Source organism: Sceloporus undulatus, chromosome 1 (assembly GCF_019175285.1).
Source record: "Sceloporus undulatus isolate JIND9_A2432 ecotype Alabama chromosome 1, SceUnd_v1.1, whole genome shotgun sequence".
NCBI classification, from domain to species: Eukaryota; Metazoa; Chordata; class Lepidosauria; order Squamata; family Phrynosomatidae; genus Sceloporus; species Sceloporus undulatus.
Genome location: NC_056522.1, coordinates 305,848,298 through 305,864,556, shown reverse-complemented (window position 1 = coordinate 305,864,556; position 16,259 = coordinate 305,848,298). Strand labels below are relative to the sequence as shown.

At 42.5% G+C, this 16,259-nt stretch overlaps 1 long non-coding RNA gene across 2 annotated transcripts in view; it reads right to left on the bottom strand.

Moving 5' to 3' along the window:
* Window positions 1-12,231, bottom strand: part of LOC121919971 — a 16,076-nt gene extending 3,845 nt beyond the window's left edge. The window contains exons 1-2 of one of the 2 annotated variants that reach the window (XR_006101610.1): window positions 9,074-12,231; window positions 7,601-7,653 (exon numbers count right to left, since the gene is read on the bottom strand). This is a non-coding gene — a long non-coding RNA (uncharacterized LOC121919971). Of the gene's footprint in view, window positions 1-7,600 lie in introns of both variants that reach the window. The other variant, XR_006101611.1, reaches the window with a different exon arrangement.
* Between the last annotated feature and the right edge of the window lie 4,028 nt (window positions 12,232-16,259).

Here is a 16,259-nt window from a genome sequence, read left to right as displayed (position 1 = left end):
CCCCCTCACTCCCTCCAGGCTGGATGATGACAGTTGCCTGTGGAGGGAGGGCTCTGTCTCTTCAGGGCAGTCCTGATGGTGTTGGACCCGCCCCCTCACTCCCTCCAGACTGGATGATGACAGTTGGTCGTGGAGGGAGGGCTCTGTCACTTCAGGGAAGTCCCGATGGTGTTGGACCCGCCCCCTCACTCCCTCCAGGCTGGATGATGACAGTTGCCTGTGGAGGGAGGGCTCTGTCTCTTCAGGGCAGTCCTGATGGTGTTGGACCCACTCCCTCACTCCCTCCAAGTTTTGTCAGCCTAAAGCATTATGCCAATCTTTCTGCTAGCACCCATTTTACCTTTCCACACCTTGATCCTATCCAAACCCTGATTAAGGTTATACCACTTGCTATGCTCAGGCCAATGGAAGTTGCAAACTAACAACATTTGGAGATCCCAGCCACAGATGCTGGCAAAACGTCAGAAAGAAACTCTGCTAGAACATGGCCACATAGCCTGAAAAACCCACAAAAAACTAACATTTGGAGGGTTACACATTTTCTATCCCTGTTGTTGATAAGAAGAAAATCAATTTATTTGTGATGTGGTGCTGGAGAAGAATGCTGAGAACTCCGTGGACAGCCAAAAAGATAAACAAATGGGTCCTTGAACAGATTAAGCCTGAAATCTCCCTGGAAATGAAGATGATCAAACTTAGATTGCCATACTTTGGCCACATCATGAGAAGCTATGACTCATTGGAAAAAACAATAATGCTAAGAAAGGTGAAAGGCAGTCCTAAGGACTGGAGCGTGACTTTGATGTGGCTTCCAGACTCTTAGGACGCATGCATCATTTAAACAACATACTTCCAAAGTGACCTGAAGCAGCTTTATTGTGTCCTGTCTGTATGGGCTCTGATTCAACTTGGAGCTCTGTAGGTTCAAACTTACAAAGTTGTGGCTGCAGTATTGTCCAAGTTGTTATCAGTCTGTCTGGTTTCTGTACATGTAATGTGGAGAAGCATCATCTTGTCCTTTGGCTTAGGTAGCAAAAAAATAATTTAAAAATTCTTAGGCAGATCCTGCCAAAATCCAGATTCCTCTTGAATGAGTTTGCTTATCTCAGACAGAGTAGAAATGTGCATCAGCCAATCAGTTTTACCTTATCCCATCTCTTTCCATAAGATGTGCTTATGTCCCCTTTTTGTATTGGCAGAAGTCAGTGTAGATATTCATCAGCTTTCAAACAATCTCTAGTTATTTTTAGAAAATGCACCATGTTTTACAATGCTGTGAATCACAAACCAGATTACAGCCATTTCTTTTTCTTGGCTTAATAAAAGCTTTCATTTCCCAAGAGATTAAAGGAGGCATGCATTCTCTTTTGTTTTTCACATTTGCCAGAATAGGCACAATAAATTGTAGACATATAGCTATAGTACTCATTTGCTGCAGCTTTTTTTTCTTTTTAAAAAATACATTCCATGTCTCTAAGGCACCTTTTTGGATGCTATTCACAAGACAGCAGTATTACTTTCACTCAGCTTTGATAGACTTGGGGCAGTAATCAATCCATTTTTATTTTTCTCTTCACTGGGAAAGCAAAGGCTTGCATTAAGACAGCAAATACGGTGGGCCCTTGGTATCCGCTGAGGTTTGGTTCCAGGATGCCCTGTAGATAACATAGTCTGTGGATGTTCATATCCCATTAATTACAATGGATAGTAAAATGGTATCCCTTACATAAAAATGACAAAACCAAGGCTTGCTTTTTGGAATTTATACATTTTTTCAACATTTTGTAATCATGAATGGTTGAATCCATGGATAAAGAATCTCCAGATATGGAGAACCAGGTATACTTCCTCTCTCTGACTTTGTGGATATACAAAAAATACTGCTTTATTCATTTCCATAAGTGACCTTTTACAGGGAAAAAAAAATTAGACAAAGTCATAGAAAAAATATTAACATAGTGGGCCCTCCACATTCACTGTGGTTAGGGGCACAAGAGCCCCATGAAAGTGGAAAAACCACCAATTTTTTTAAAAAACACACATTTTACCTGAGAGAACACTTCTTTAGGAACTTCTAGGTCCTCCAGTGCAACTCTTTGGTCAACTTCTGTCAAACACTGACCTGGAGAAATGTTCTCTCTGGGAATCTCTGGGTGCTCCAGCATGAATTCTGACAGATGTTGGTCATAGAGTCATGCTGGAAGACCTAGAGATTTCTGTAGAGAACATATTAATCAAATGTGTGAATAATACGAAAATACGCAAAAGTGAAAGCCGTAAATGTGGAAGTAACGACTGTACTGACATGATGGCTGAGTAGAACATCCACTTCTGATTACCAAATACTGCATACATTTCCCCCCTTTTTCTTGAGATCATAGAAGTGACATAGCATAACATGACTAAGAGACTGTGTAATGAAAAAGGAAGTTCCAGTTAGAATTATTTTTATGCAGTGTCTTGGTAGTTAATCTTTAATGAATTTGAGGGGACTTTTATTTCTCAATAACGTTTTAATTACAGAAAAATAAATATATTTTATATTCTTAAATTAAATATATATTTAATTTATATGTGTAAATTTACAGCGCTTTATAAATAAAGGTTAATAATAATAATAATATTTTTCATTTTTTACATATTTCACTTAAATTATATCTACATTTGTCAAGTTTCAGCCATTAAAAACATCTACTAAGCTCCGCTCCTTCTCGCTATACTATACCCTTTTGGCATGCCTCCCCCAAACAATTGACCAACTGGAAAGATGGACCTCGACCGTAAATGTATGTGAAGATTTTTGAAAAGTTAAAAATACTCAACAGACTTATGTATTCTTATCTGTGTGACAATGGTTAGAAACAAGATGGACTTTGGCTCTGATCCAGGGAGGCAATAAGGGGAGGGAGAAAGAGAGAATTGGTATTCTTACCCTAGACTTTGAGTATCCTCCACTAAGAAATCATACAGTTGGCAAAGTGAATAATTTCTTTTTTTACATGTCTATACAAAGCACCTACCAAGTCTACCCTGACTCTTCCCTTTTGGCCTTTACCCATGATCTGGGAATTTCAGTCACATACTGTTTTTCTCACACACAAAGATTTTACGATCCTTCCAATCTGGTCCTACATGCCCTGAAGTGGATGTGTTTCCATCTTCTCCAATGTTCATATGGTGTGGAGGGGGATTTCTCTTCACCTCTTTGCTGCATGCAGGCTGTGCACTGGTACAGAGATGGAAGAGAGGCCAGGTGACTAGTGTAAAGCTCTATTGCTACTCTGGACTGCTCTATTGGTATTCTTACCGGTACCATTGCTGGCCATATTTTGCCACTGCAAATCGATCACACAAGAGCATGAGTGGTCCTCTATACCACTGAACCATTGTACACCCCATGAAGCAAAATGACAACAAACATGTTATGTTACCAACAATACAGTTGATTTAATAAAAACATTAGCAAACTGGCTAGTCCAATAGTGGGAGCATGTGGGAATGGGGGAGGAAGGGAGCATGTACACGAGTGCACCATGATCATGCTGTGCCAATGTGTCTCTGGAAACACCACTGGACCATACAGGCAGTCAATTGATCATGTAGTCAAGTGGCCAGTTGTGCGGTTGGTTGCATGAAGTGTCCAATGGGTTGCCAGCTGGGTGGAATGGGGGGCAATTGGCAACAGCTGATGCAGTGTTGGTGCACTTCTTCATATTCATTTGTGGCACAATGGGAAAAAAATAATGTTGTATTGCAGCTTGTAGCCATGAATGCTCCATTATGGTGGTTTTTTTTCCTCAGAACGAGAGGGGCTGGTGTAGATTGCATGCCAGTTTGGGAACCAGCAATGCAGTCAGTGCATTCTCTCCCCAAATTAGGGGACCCCATGTGTAAGACAGCTTTCCCCCTCTGTTTGCTCCTGGTCTTAATTATAGACTAAACATTATCTGTATGATAGTGGTGACATACAGCTTAAATTCTAATAATATCCATCCATCTTGGTTTCTGCTATCCATGTGCTTATCCTAGTATCTTGGCTGTCTGTCACAGTTCTGACCTAATTGGAGTTTGCTCTATTGGTACTCTTGCAAAGCCTGGCTTTGCAAAAGTAACCTCTTTCTAGAGACTGTTGCGGACTGAATATTTTGCTGCAGAATGTTCCTTTCAGTGTTCATTTTCATTATACCACACTGGCATTTTTCTTCTCCAAGTTGACCTACTGAACTGTCTCTGTAGTTCCTTTAAGCTGTGCCCTCTCCTTCAATGTGCAAACATTGTCCACATGCTGTTACAGTGGTCTCATTATTGTTTCTTAACACTTCTATGTTTCCTTACTGCAATAACTGTTTTTGCCAAAGTGAGCCCCTTATCTAATTAGAGCTTTCCAAATACCTTGGGATCTCTGCTCCACACAACAATTGTCATAGATTATCTCATTGTAAAGGCTATCATACTCACAATGCTTGGTCAGAAAGAGAGAGAAAATAAAATCTTCAACAGATCCATTTTCTCCCCTTTTTAAACAAATGATTTTTTGTGGGTTTTTCAGGGTATGTAGCCATGTTCTGGAAGAGTTTATTCCTGGCAGTTCACCAGCATCTGTGGCTTGCATCTTCAGGGAATGCTGGTATGGAAGTGAGTGTGTGATCCTTGGTTGAGAGGAAATGATTTACATATTAATCTTGTGTACAGTTGGCCCTTCTTATACATGGATGTTTTATACACGGATTCAAGCATACACAGTTTGAAAATGTTCCAAAAAAGTATGAATTTCAAATATCAAACCTTGATTTTCCATTTTTTGTAAGGGACACCATTTTGCTATGTCATTATATTTAATGGGACTTGAGCATACACGGATTTTGTTATCCATGGGGGATCTTGGAACCAACCCCCAGTGTATAACAAGGGTCCACTGTATTGTTCTATTGTTGAATGGCAATAATAATAATAATAATAATAATAATAATAATAATAATAATAGATTTATTTCTAGCCCGCCCAATCACGAAGAATCCGGGCGGGTTACAACAATAAAATACAACAAGGCCTCAGGGTGTCAATTAAATTAGTGATCCATTGTCTGCTGGGACCTCCCCCTGACAATTAAATGATTTAAACTTTTTCTGTTCATAAATCAGAATTTGGGTTTTACGGTCATTGTTTTTCACAATAAAATGTCTTTCAAAACTTTTCACTATTGTAATGTATTTTTAGAATCTTTCTCATTCATCTCAAATCAAAGTTGGATATTATCTGTCTGATCTTACATCGCAATGGCAGCACCCGTGTACACAGGATGCCGCCATTACTATGCCGCCAGTCCGTGCTAAGGTTAGGGACCGTGTGGTTGGTGCACAGTCCCTAACCCTAAAAACAGCACCAACACGGCACATTTGGCTTGTCTGTTCCGGGCCTTAGTTTTGGTTTTGGTTTTAACCTCAAAATTGCTAGAACTCAATGGTACTGGTTGTCACTGTTGTAGATAGCATATTTTCATTTTTGAAAAAACAACAACCCTAAATCCAACAGTTACCACCCTTCAACCTTGTACAACATAAAAGAAAGAAGCTGCTTAGTTCCCTGTAAAAAGGCAAAAGGTCCAGGACACTCTACCAGAAGCATGACAGGAAGTTAAATAAGTACAGCTGTATTTAGCACGTGAGGATGGAAAGAACACATGAGGATATTCTGCCCATTCTTCTGTAGTATGGCCCTTCAGCATGTGCAATTCCCTCCTCCAAACACTGAGGAAAATTCCACCTACTGTTTTTCTGCCTGTCACTCAGCTGTCAGACACTGAGCTCCAGATATGGTGAAAGAAAATAAGGTTTCAACCATAGATATTACTAAACAGAAGAGGACACTGGCAAAATCTCTGAACAAAATAAGGGTGCTTAAACAGCCAGCATGGCGTAGTTGTTTGAATGTTGGACTAAGGCTCTGGAGATCAGGGTTCAATTCTCAGCTCAGCCATGGAAACTTGCTGGGTGACGTTGGATGAGTCATATGCTCTAGGCCCAGAGGATGGCAATGGCAAACCTCCTCTGAACAAATCTTGCCAAGAAAATGGTAAGTTCATCTTAGGGTCGCCATAAGTCAGAAACAACTTAAAGACACACAACAACAACAACAACAACAACAACAACAAACAGTAAAAAGGCTGCCATCAGTTTCTATGGGCCTGAACAGACAGGCCAAAATAAAGCTGCTTCAGGTCACTTTGGAAGTATGCTGTTTAAATGACACACATATCTTAAGAGGCCAGAAGCTGCGCAGAAGCTGCACTCCAGTCCTTAGGACTGGAGCATGGCTTCTGGCCTCTAAGGACCCATGCATCATTTAAACAGCATACCTCCAAAGTGACCTGAAGCAGCTTTAGTTTGGCCTGTCTGTTTGGGCTCTATAGGTCCCTCAGGAGACTCAGGGTTTAGCAATAAGTGGAGTCATCTTGTAGAATAGGCTGAGTCTAACCATACTGATTAAGCCACTGCCACATCCTGTCCTTAACTCTTTTTTCTCCACACTGCCATTCTCCTTTTCTTTTTTTAAAGCAAGAGATGGATAAAATAAATATATTTGTCTATATACAGGTACATCATATAAGAGGGCAATTTGTTGAAGGGGTGAATATGAGTCATAAATTCTCTTTCACCTTACGGTCTTCACTGCCTTCTGCTCCCTTCATTTGTCATTTTCATTTCATTGACACTGAAGAAAGGTGTTATCCTGCTAGAATTTTTAAAAGGTAGATTTTCTGACTTTCTTTTAATAAATCTTTTCCTCGTTTTAATGAATCATAGCAAAATGAGTAAGCCTCAGTCCTATTTACACATTACAGGAGAAAGCAGTGGGGTCACACACGCTGCATGTCATAAGCATCTCAGCTAACAGAAAAGTGCTTTTATTCTGCCAAGAAAATTTGAATTTTTAAAAAGGTTTTCAGGAAAAAAAAATCATATGGGGGGGGGACTCTGCAGCTATAACCAATGGTGAACTTTTTAATGGAGTAAGACTACTAAAGTGCTATATGAGATTAAAGAGAAAATCCTATTCTTTTCTGCTGAGTACCGTTAGTATTATTGTGAAATTTCTCTAAAGATAAGATCTGGGAAAAAAAGTTCAATCCAGTGAGGGGGGGGGGGTTACTTCAATGAAAAGCCTTCGTTGTTGTTGTTTTTTAATCTAGGTAGCTTTCAGTACAAGAAACACAGTAAACTCTTCAATGGACACCGTAACAGTTTTAATGGGTTATCCTTCAGGTGTCCAAAATATATTTTTTAAAATTTATATGTGGAGTTCTTTAGAATTTTGATCTGCTCTTTCCCTTTGCCATGTCTGCCACACAGTGTGCTCAGCAGAATGGCATGTTATTAAGATTATCTGTACTTTGAAATAAGAACATTATACACCACAAGATTTTGGGGGAAGTCATCATTTCTAAAAAAAATCATGCATTTTTCCCCCTCAAGTTTTGGCTTGAAATGAAGAAAGCAGCTTTTATGTGGGCTTTTGGCAACTGTTACTGGCTGAAAGCAAAGGCAGGACAAACTAAATAAAAATAAACATTGCTGGAAATATTCTGAAGATTTGGACTTACATTAGAATTTGATCCAAGACAGAGCTTCTTCCTAGTCCTGCTTGCATTCCATCCTTAAGAGAAAATAATCATTACATCTGGAAACAACAATCTGGCAACATCACTGAGAGAGATCATTCCCCTGGAGTCAGAGAAGGCTTCACAAAACACTGCTAGATCTTGGTATTTGTATTGTTTTGAGTCTGGAGATGGTCAGCCAGATCCACTATGCAAAACTAGAATCAACTCTTCCTTTCATCTGCAAGAGTTTAGCACACCTGTATTCAGCTTCTTTTCAGATTGCTTTGAACCATTTTGTTTGTCATTCATCACTCAGTGTGACTCCTTCCAGTATGCCCATGTAGTGTGTGCCACTTCAGTGATGCCTGCTTTTCAGGGATTTGTCACTGTCTCCTGAGTATACACTGACACTCTAAGTATATGTGGACATAAAACTGACCTTTAAGAAAGTCACAAATGACCTTCAATGAAATCATAATAGCACAAATCCTGCTGGCTTGGCCAGAGGCAGGCTACTTTTAGTCTCTGTGGTTGTGCCTTTAGACCAATAGTATTTTAGCCTAAGTCTAAGATGTGCTAAAATGTGGGAAAGTTAGGCCTGTTGTTATATTTTGCTTATGTACTTATCCAGCCTGTTTTTATTTTCTTCTGAAACCATGGTTTTCAGAAAGTTCATGGTTATCAGAAGGATATACTAGTCAGCTTTATTAGTCATCACACCTTAACTTGCTTTGGATATAGTACAGTCACCCCTAGAGTTGTTATAATGACTGAAAAATTCAGCCTGACTTCTTGTGATTCCAAGTTCAGCTTGATGAGCAGATACTGGATACATATTGCTGGAAAGAGGATACTGGAAGGAAGAATGTTCAGCTCTTCAAACATCTCTCTTGAACTGCTCCAAGTAGAATCAATATAAAAACAATTATCTTAAGCGGAACTGCCAGGCCTTTCATTGGTTAAATGATGCCTAGAGTCTTATTTTGTACCAAGAACCATGGGGCTTTATAAACCCCATATTCCCGGGAGCAAAAGACACAACAAGTGTAATTTCCATGAGCAAAGAATGTAATTTCCCAGCCTCAGCAGTACCTTCTCTTGCTTGCTACCACTAATGTTTTCTAATGTGATTTTTTTTGCTAAACTTTTAAATTATGAAAATTGGGCAGAAATTGTCAGAAGCCAAAGTAATTTTCATTAACTTTCATTAATTTCCATTAACTGTTAATGTTTGGATATAAAGCTGTTGTTCAAAGCATAGCAACAATAACGATTTGAAAACATTAGTACATTATAAATGCAACACTGAATGGGCTTGTCTTCATGGACAAATTCCCCAAAATTCCCCTTAGGCTCTCTCTGTCCCATTTACATGACACAGGGCTAAAACCCTGAACTGCATGCAGATTGTCTTCACCACACCTGCATCTGATTTGGGACTTCTTCTCCCTAACTCACATTTAAATAACTTACCCTTTGCTGCATGTTTTCAGCTCTCTCGGCAGTGTTTTCAGATTCCCCCCTTCTTTCAAAATTCAGTGACTAAGTATTGTGATAATTGCTGGCTGTGGATGATAGAAGTTGTACTCTAGTATATCTAGATGGCCAGATTAAGAAACTGTATTGGAAGAATGCAAGGAACATAAGATTCTCTCTTGTTCTTTTCACAGGATCATAGAGCTGGAAGAAACCACAAGGGCCATTCAGTCCAACCCTCTGCCTTGAAAGAAAACACAATCTAAACACCCCCAAAAGCTTCTGTTTAAAAACCTCAAAAGAAGGAGACTCCACAACACTGAAAGGCAGCATATTCTACTGTCAGAGAGCTGGATGGATCTAAAACTGGACATATAAAAGGAAAGTTACAGGGAAACAACAAAGCAGGTGAAGAAGCAGAGAGAGAACCACCTCTGGTACAAATACTAAAAGGAGCCTTATTCAAAATGAGGAGGGGAAATGTATACTTCTTTCTTTTTACTTTTTTTTTACATATTAAAATGGTTATATTAATATTTATAACATTAAATATAACAAGAACATTCACAGTATAAATAAAAAGGGGGAAGGGGGGAAAGAACATAGCAACCACACATGTAGATACCATTCAAGCTAAAGCATAAACTTAAACAATACATGAGAAACATCATTAATTTACATTAACAACACATAAACTAACAACCCACTTTTATCTCATCCCCTCATTCCTGCCCATTAAAAAAGACTTCCCATCAACCTCAAACTGTCCTTATATCTCTTCAGATACACTCCTAACAATAGATACCAACCCACTCATTCTAAATTATCTCAAAGTTTCCTATTATTTAGCATTTCTCTTTAAACTAATTCTTACTACTTGCTCACTCCCTATAACTCAAACCCTAAGATAACTGTATGAAATGCATACTTCTTACTGAATCCATCAAGGTTGCTTATTTCCAGCAAAGAGAATAAACAAACAAGCAGTGATGGAGATCATGCTGAGAATATTTTTAATCTGAGCAACCTGTTTGCTATTTGGATGTATGATGAGGAAAAGCCTAATTCATTTCAGCTGTGTGAGCTTCTAAATGTAAGCATCCACACTTCATCATCACTTTTAGAGTCCAATTAGAGACTCCAGCACAAGCTGTTACCTTCCCACACTTGCACCTATTTTATATAGCTTGTGATACCTCTCAGAAGTGAAGTCAACAATAATTCTCTTGCTATGATTTGCAGCAAAATTACATCCTGTAAGAGACTGTGAGCATCACTGGATTTTTGCAGCCTAGAATTATGTGTGTAGTCCAGGAGCTGAAATGTATTAATTCTAGTTAAATACAAAAAAACATAAATGTGTTTGAATCTGAAAATACAGAGGCATTTTCTTGACTAGTCTTCACTTTGCTGTTTAATATTTCAAAATCTACATTCGTACAGTGACTCATCAGACTGTTCATTATGCCTTCTACAAATCCCCTGATCTTTATCATCTCACTCGTAGGCTCACAGAATTCCACAGTCCTCCAATATTAATAACTGTTGTTCGTGATTCTCTATTTTTCATTATTTCCGTTTGTGATAATTCTCTGCAGTAGCAGTAGCTAATTCCAGTTTAATCGTTTTAATTCCAGCCTATTCCAAAATTTTCGTTGACTTTTATTGCAATATTTTTTGTCTTCTGTTCTCATTACATTGCAAGCAGATTGAAGGCAATATTCTAGTTGCTGTGGAGAGAGGTTGCAACAGAAGACCAGGACCTGGAAATGGAGGAAAGGCCACAACTTTATTAAACAAACAGCAACAAAGGTAGGGTTGGCCCAAAGCATGAGGTCTGGATCTGGAACATCGATCAATCCCCTGGTTGTTTGATGAACTGGGATGCCTGGTCATGGCCAGGCTTCGGGATGACCTAGGGGCTATGGAAAATGCACTCTTGCAGACATGCAACTCGCCGATTGCATGATATAGTTAAGCCCCTAGTCATCGGGAGGAGCTGTCCCGATGTGGCCCCCACAATGGTCACACCACATGCCCTCAACACTCCAGGGTTCCGAAGGACTCCCAGTCCAGTGCTACACAGCCCACCAGATCCATGACCTATGCTACTGCCACAAAAGGCCGTTCCAGGCAGGAATGCCTTCTGCCAACCCTATATAAAATTAAAGTCCACACAGGAGTCCTTGTGTGGATGAACATAGCCGGCAAAGGCTCTCATCTTCTACCTGCCCAGTTTTTTGTTGGGTTTATCAGGCAGTCCAGATTGTGATGCTGAAGTTGCTGTGCCAATACAGAAAGAATGGCCTCCAAATTCTCCCGGAGGAAGACCCAAGTGATGTACAGCCAAATGCAGCATGGACACAAACTGGAATTGTGTCAACGGGAATCCATCACTGTGGATGAACAATGAACCATTGATAGAAGGGCGAATCGCCATAATTTTGTGCAGGGTTAAAACTGGGCACATGTGGGAGCCACAGAGCCACCTCAAAATGATGGTCGAATCACGACCGATCTGGTCACACTTGGACCTGCAGATGACTAGGAAAACAGAATGTTTAACAAAAGACATATCTCCACATTGGAGAGACCTCATAGACACATCTCTTTTTGAGGAGAAAACCAACTCTCCCACCCGCAAAGCCTCAAAGAAGGCAATGAGAAAGGCAACATTGGACAAACAGTACTCAAAATCAGAGGAACACACGTGTGGGAGCTGATCACAAATCATAGTAAGAAGCTGAAAACAAATAGGACACCTGGCATCCTCTTGAACTTGGTGAGATCTCCAACCCTCCAGGGTCCTCTGAACAAGGAAGGAGGAACAGGGATCAGCAAACCCACCATCCTTAGAAAAGAAAGAAACACCCGCCAGATGAACTGACATGGTCCTGGGGGCAATACCAGCATGTTTAAACCAGACCAAAAACTGGAGGTCAATGTTAGAATCAATAGTCCATTGAGCCTGGAGGCCTGATGCACCAAAAATTCAAACAGTTTGGAGATGGCTCTCTTATAGGCCCTGAGTGTGGAAGGAGCCAAGGAAGACAGGACACCCTGCATCACTTCTGACATCCAACCTCCCATAAGACTTCCGGGAAGGGTGTGGGCAATGGGTCGGCTTCGGGCACCAACTGGCAGAACCTGGTTTCCTGGAAACGAGAGAGAATGTTTGCAATGTTATTTTGGAGGCCAGGCACAAAACGAGCTATGAACAAGATATTGTTATATAAACAGCAAAAGACAAAGCGACACACTAAAAACATAACTCTCTCAGATTTAGAGGATTGTCGATTAACAATATTTACCACAGCCTGATTGTCACAACAGAAACACACTCACTTGTTAGTGAAAGAATTATGCCAAATGTGAACCGCAACCACAACAGGAAAGAGCTCAAGAAAAGTGAGGTCCTGGAGTATGTTACCTTGAGCCCAGCTGGGAGGCCAGTGCTGGGCACACTAGTGACCCTGAAAGTAAAGGCCAAAACCAAGGTTCCCAGCTGCATCAGAATGAACCTGTAAGCCATAACCCAGCTGCCATGGTCGTTGCCAGAGAGTGACACAATTGAAACCTTTTGGGAAAACAGTCCAAACATGAAAGCCATTTTTATGCCTTTGATAAGGCGGACATGATGAAGAGGCAAGCGAAGACCAGCTGTAAGTTTGGTCAGCCTGGAACAAAAGGCCCTGCCAGGCATGATAACTCTGTGCACAAAGTTAAGGTGGCCAAGGAGTGATTGAATCTGCTTTAAGGTGGCCTTATGGGCCTGAATGGTGTCAAAAAGCAGGGACCGGAGAGCAGTGAGCTTATCATCTGGGAGGCAGGAGACTCCAGCAACAGAATCTAAAAGAATGTCCAAAAAGGTGAGGAACGTAGTGGGCCCCTCAGTTTTTTCCACCACCAGAGAGATGCCAATTTCGATGGCCAAGGTAGAAAAGGTAGCTAGGAGCTTGCGACAACCATCTTGATGGGCCTCTCCCACGAACAGGAAGTCATCAAGGTAGGGAGGGATGAGGGGAGAGGAGGCCCTTCTCTTAACTTCCCATTTGAGGAAAGTGCTAAAAATCTCAAAGGCTGTGCAGCTGACAGAGCAGCCCATGGGCATGGCCTTATCAAAGTACCAAAGGCCATTAAACTTAAAACCCAGGAGAGGGAAGTCAGCAGGATGGACAGGCAACAAGCCTAATGCTGACTGGATATCACACTTGGCCATGAGGGTCCCTCGCCCACAGGATCGCACATGGCGGCCTGCATGATTGAAAGAAAGGTATCTGACTGAGCAGAGCTCGGGAGGAATGGCGTCAAACAGAGGCACCAGGAGAGTGAGAAAGGTGGTGAATAAGGCAAAATTCACCTGGGGCCTTCTTGGGGACAATCCCCAAGGAGACATATGGAGGTGAGGAAAAGGGGGGGGGGGGGGGGGAAGAGGCCGTCAATCTGACCAACATCTCACTCTTTGTTGATTTTGGCCAGAAGGATATCAGGCATATCTCTGGTGGATTTTAAGTTGTGTGCCTCCGGGATGCAGAAACCAAAAAAGGACACAACCAGGATGCGGAAACCAAAAGAGAAAGCATTGGTAAGGTAGGAAGCAGCATCGTGGAGGGGATAGGCCTGGAGGGGAAGGAGGGCATCGGGGTGAACAGGTGTGTGTGCAAGAGGAAAGGAAACAGGTGGAGCAGCAGCAAGAATATTTATGGCCCCCTGAACCCCCAGCATCGGATGTGGAGGCTCCATCCTTCCTGTCAACAGCTGCTTAGGTAGGGCACCCAGAGAGAAAGGGCTGTTGGGGATCTGGAGAGGGAGAGCATGACACCTTAGCATGAGGGCCCCTGCAAAACTCATAGCAATGGCCATATTTCCACTATAAATGAACACACTTGCCAGCATTGAATTCCCAACAAACCAACCTGCGAGAGTCTTTCTTACCTGGCCCTTTTGAAGGGCCATGAAGCTTGGCCTGAGTGCCTCGAGAAACCAAATTTCATTGTGAAGGAGGTCCCAGCGCTCTCTAGAGTTCTGGAAAGCATGCTGGTGGAAAGCTGCATCATAAGCAACAGCAGCAGCCTCACCAGCAAAGATTTGGCCTGGAGGATGCTCAACACGTAGCTGTCAAGGTGCCAAGCCCGTTTGGGGAAAGCCAAGGAGACCACAGACCTAAATATGGTGAAACCCTCCAACCTATTGGAGAAGGTATGCTCAGTAGCAGGGGCCTTGAGATCTTTTATGGCGTTTTTGGTAGAGGTGACAGCAACGGCCTCTTGACCTTTTGGTTGAATCAAAGAAAAAATGTCAACATAACGACTTCTTAAGATGAGCTTGGAAAGATGAGAGCCAGGAGGGCACTCATGCGGGGCACAAACAGGGATATCAGCAGCAAGAGGGTCAACCCAAACCCCTTGCAAACCAGGGCACCAGGAGCAATGCTTAATGGCCCACTGAGGCAAGCCAGGGACCAGAGCATGATCTACCCCCAAACCATCCCTGCCCACTGGCACTTCGGAGCACATACAACCCGCATCAGCTTGAGCAACAGATCGTGCAGAACCTTTAGCCTCTCCCTTTTAGACTTGCACTTCTGCTTATGACTCTTGTGCTTGGAAACAGCACCAGCGCTGGAAGCAAGGATGTCCTCATCAAAGCTGGAGGACAATGAGGTGGAACTAGAACTGTTGGAGCTGGAACTGCTGAAGGATGGAGCCTCCTGGGGATGAGTGCTAACAGCAGGGGAACCATGAACCGGCACTGGAGTCTGGCTAGAAGTCGTAGCTTTGGTGATTAATTTGGCACTCAGCAAAGGAGGCGCCTGTGGCGGAGCAGCCTCAGAAGGGGCATTTTGAGAATGCTGGCTTCTAGTCCCTGGCCACGCTCGATCCAGGATCTACGAGGAAGACTGGCCTGGCCCTGAGTGGCTGAGCGAGAGGGACACAGCCTTCTAACTGGGTGCTTTAGGAAGCATGTGAAAAGAATTGGGAAGCCAGAGGACAGAATGGGCTAAAACAAAAGGTTAATGGACACACAGCTCCCTGGGTGACAAATGGCAGGCGCCAAACAAGGGAAAACAGGCCAGAAAAAAGGAAGGGCTGAGAGAGTGTGACTTGAGAGAAAGTCCCAAATAAAATTTTTTGGTTGAGCCAGGCTCAGACCAATTCTAAAAGTGTCAAACAAGTCTGTGTCCAAATAAATTAAGTTGAGCTCACCACTGTAATAAAGGACTCAGCCACTCACTTGGTTGCGCAGGAAAGAGAGGGGGGAGAAGTGGGGAAGGCATGAAAGGAGTGCCAAAAATGGGAGTCGTGATGCTCAGCGGGGCCCGCAAGGCTGTAAGCATCTGCGACAGCGTCCTCTTGCTGCCCAGTACCCAATGGCGACTGAGGGAGGTGAGCCAGTAAGGCGGTGAGAGCTCCACAGTGTGGCTCTGTGGCGGACTAGAGCTGAGCAAGAAAGGCGTGCACAAGGATGCCACATGGCGTTATAAAGGCCCCTCGACCAATAAGAGGCCTGGAGGGAGGAGCGCCCCGCCTCCAAGCCCCAGCCGGCCAATGGCAAGGGACTTCAGCCTCCAATGGAATGCTGGGAGTTGTAGTCCCAGCAGGAAGTGAGGTCCCTCCCCTTCCTCCAGGCCAGCCAATTGCGGGCCTGCCCACCCCCCACAATGTATGCTGGGGCACAGGATGGGCCTGCGTGAGCAGGGAGAGTGGCGCCCGTCCCTGGCAGCAACATGGCTGGTCACATTTGCTTGATATAAAATAGTATCTGCTTTTTTAAAATAGAGTAAGCTACAACTAAATGTGCATTAATAAAAAACATCAGGTTATTCAGGTTGTTTCATTCCTTCATTTGGGAATCATGTAGCTTGCCAGATGTCATTGTACTGTGGATCCCAGGAATCCTAGCCAGCATAGCCAGTGATGAAAAATGAAAGGAGCAACGGTCCAACACAACACTTGAAGGGCAGCATGTTGAAACTCCCAATACTATTTGGAAATACTACAAATTAACTTATTATCTCTCATCTTGCCTTTTGTTAATCTTTTTCATTTCATATCTTTTTGCTCTCTGCACAGTTTGCAGTGTGTAGAAGATGAACTTTCAGCAGGTTCCGAAGAATTTCAGGAGAGGAAAATTCCACAATCATTAAAGGGATGGGAGCCCAGTCTCTTATTTCATCTGGCAA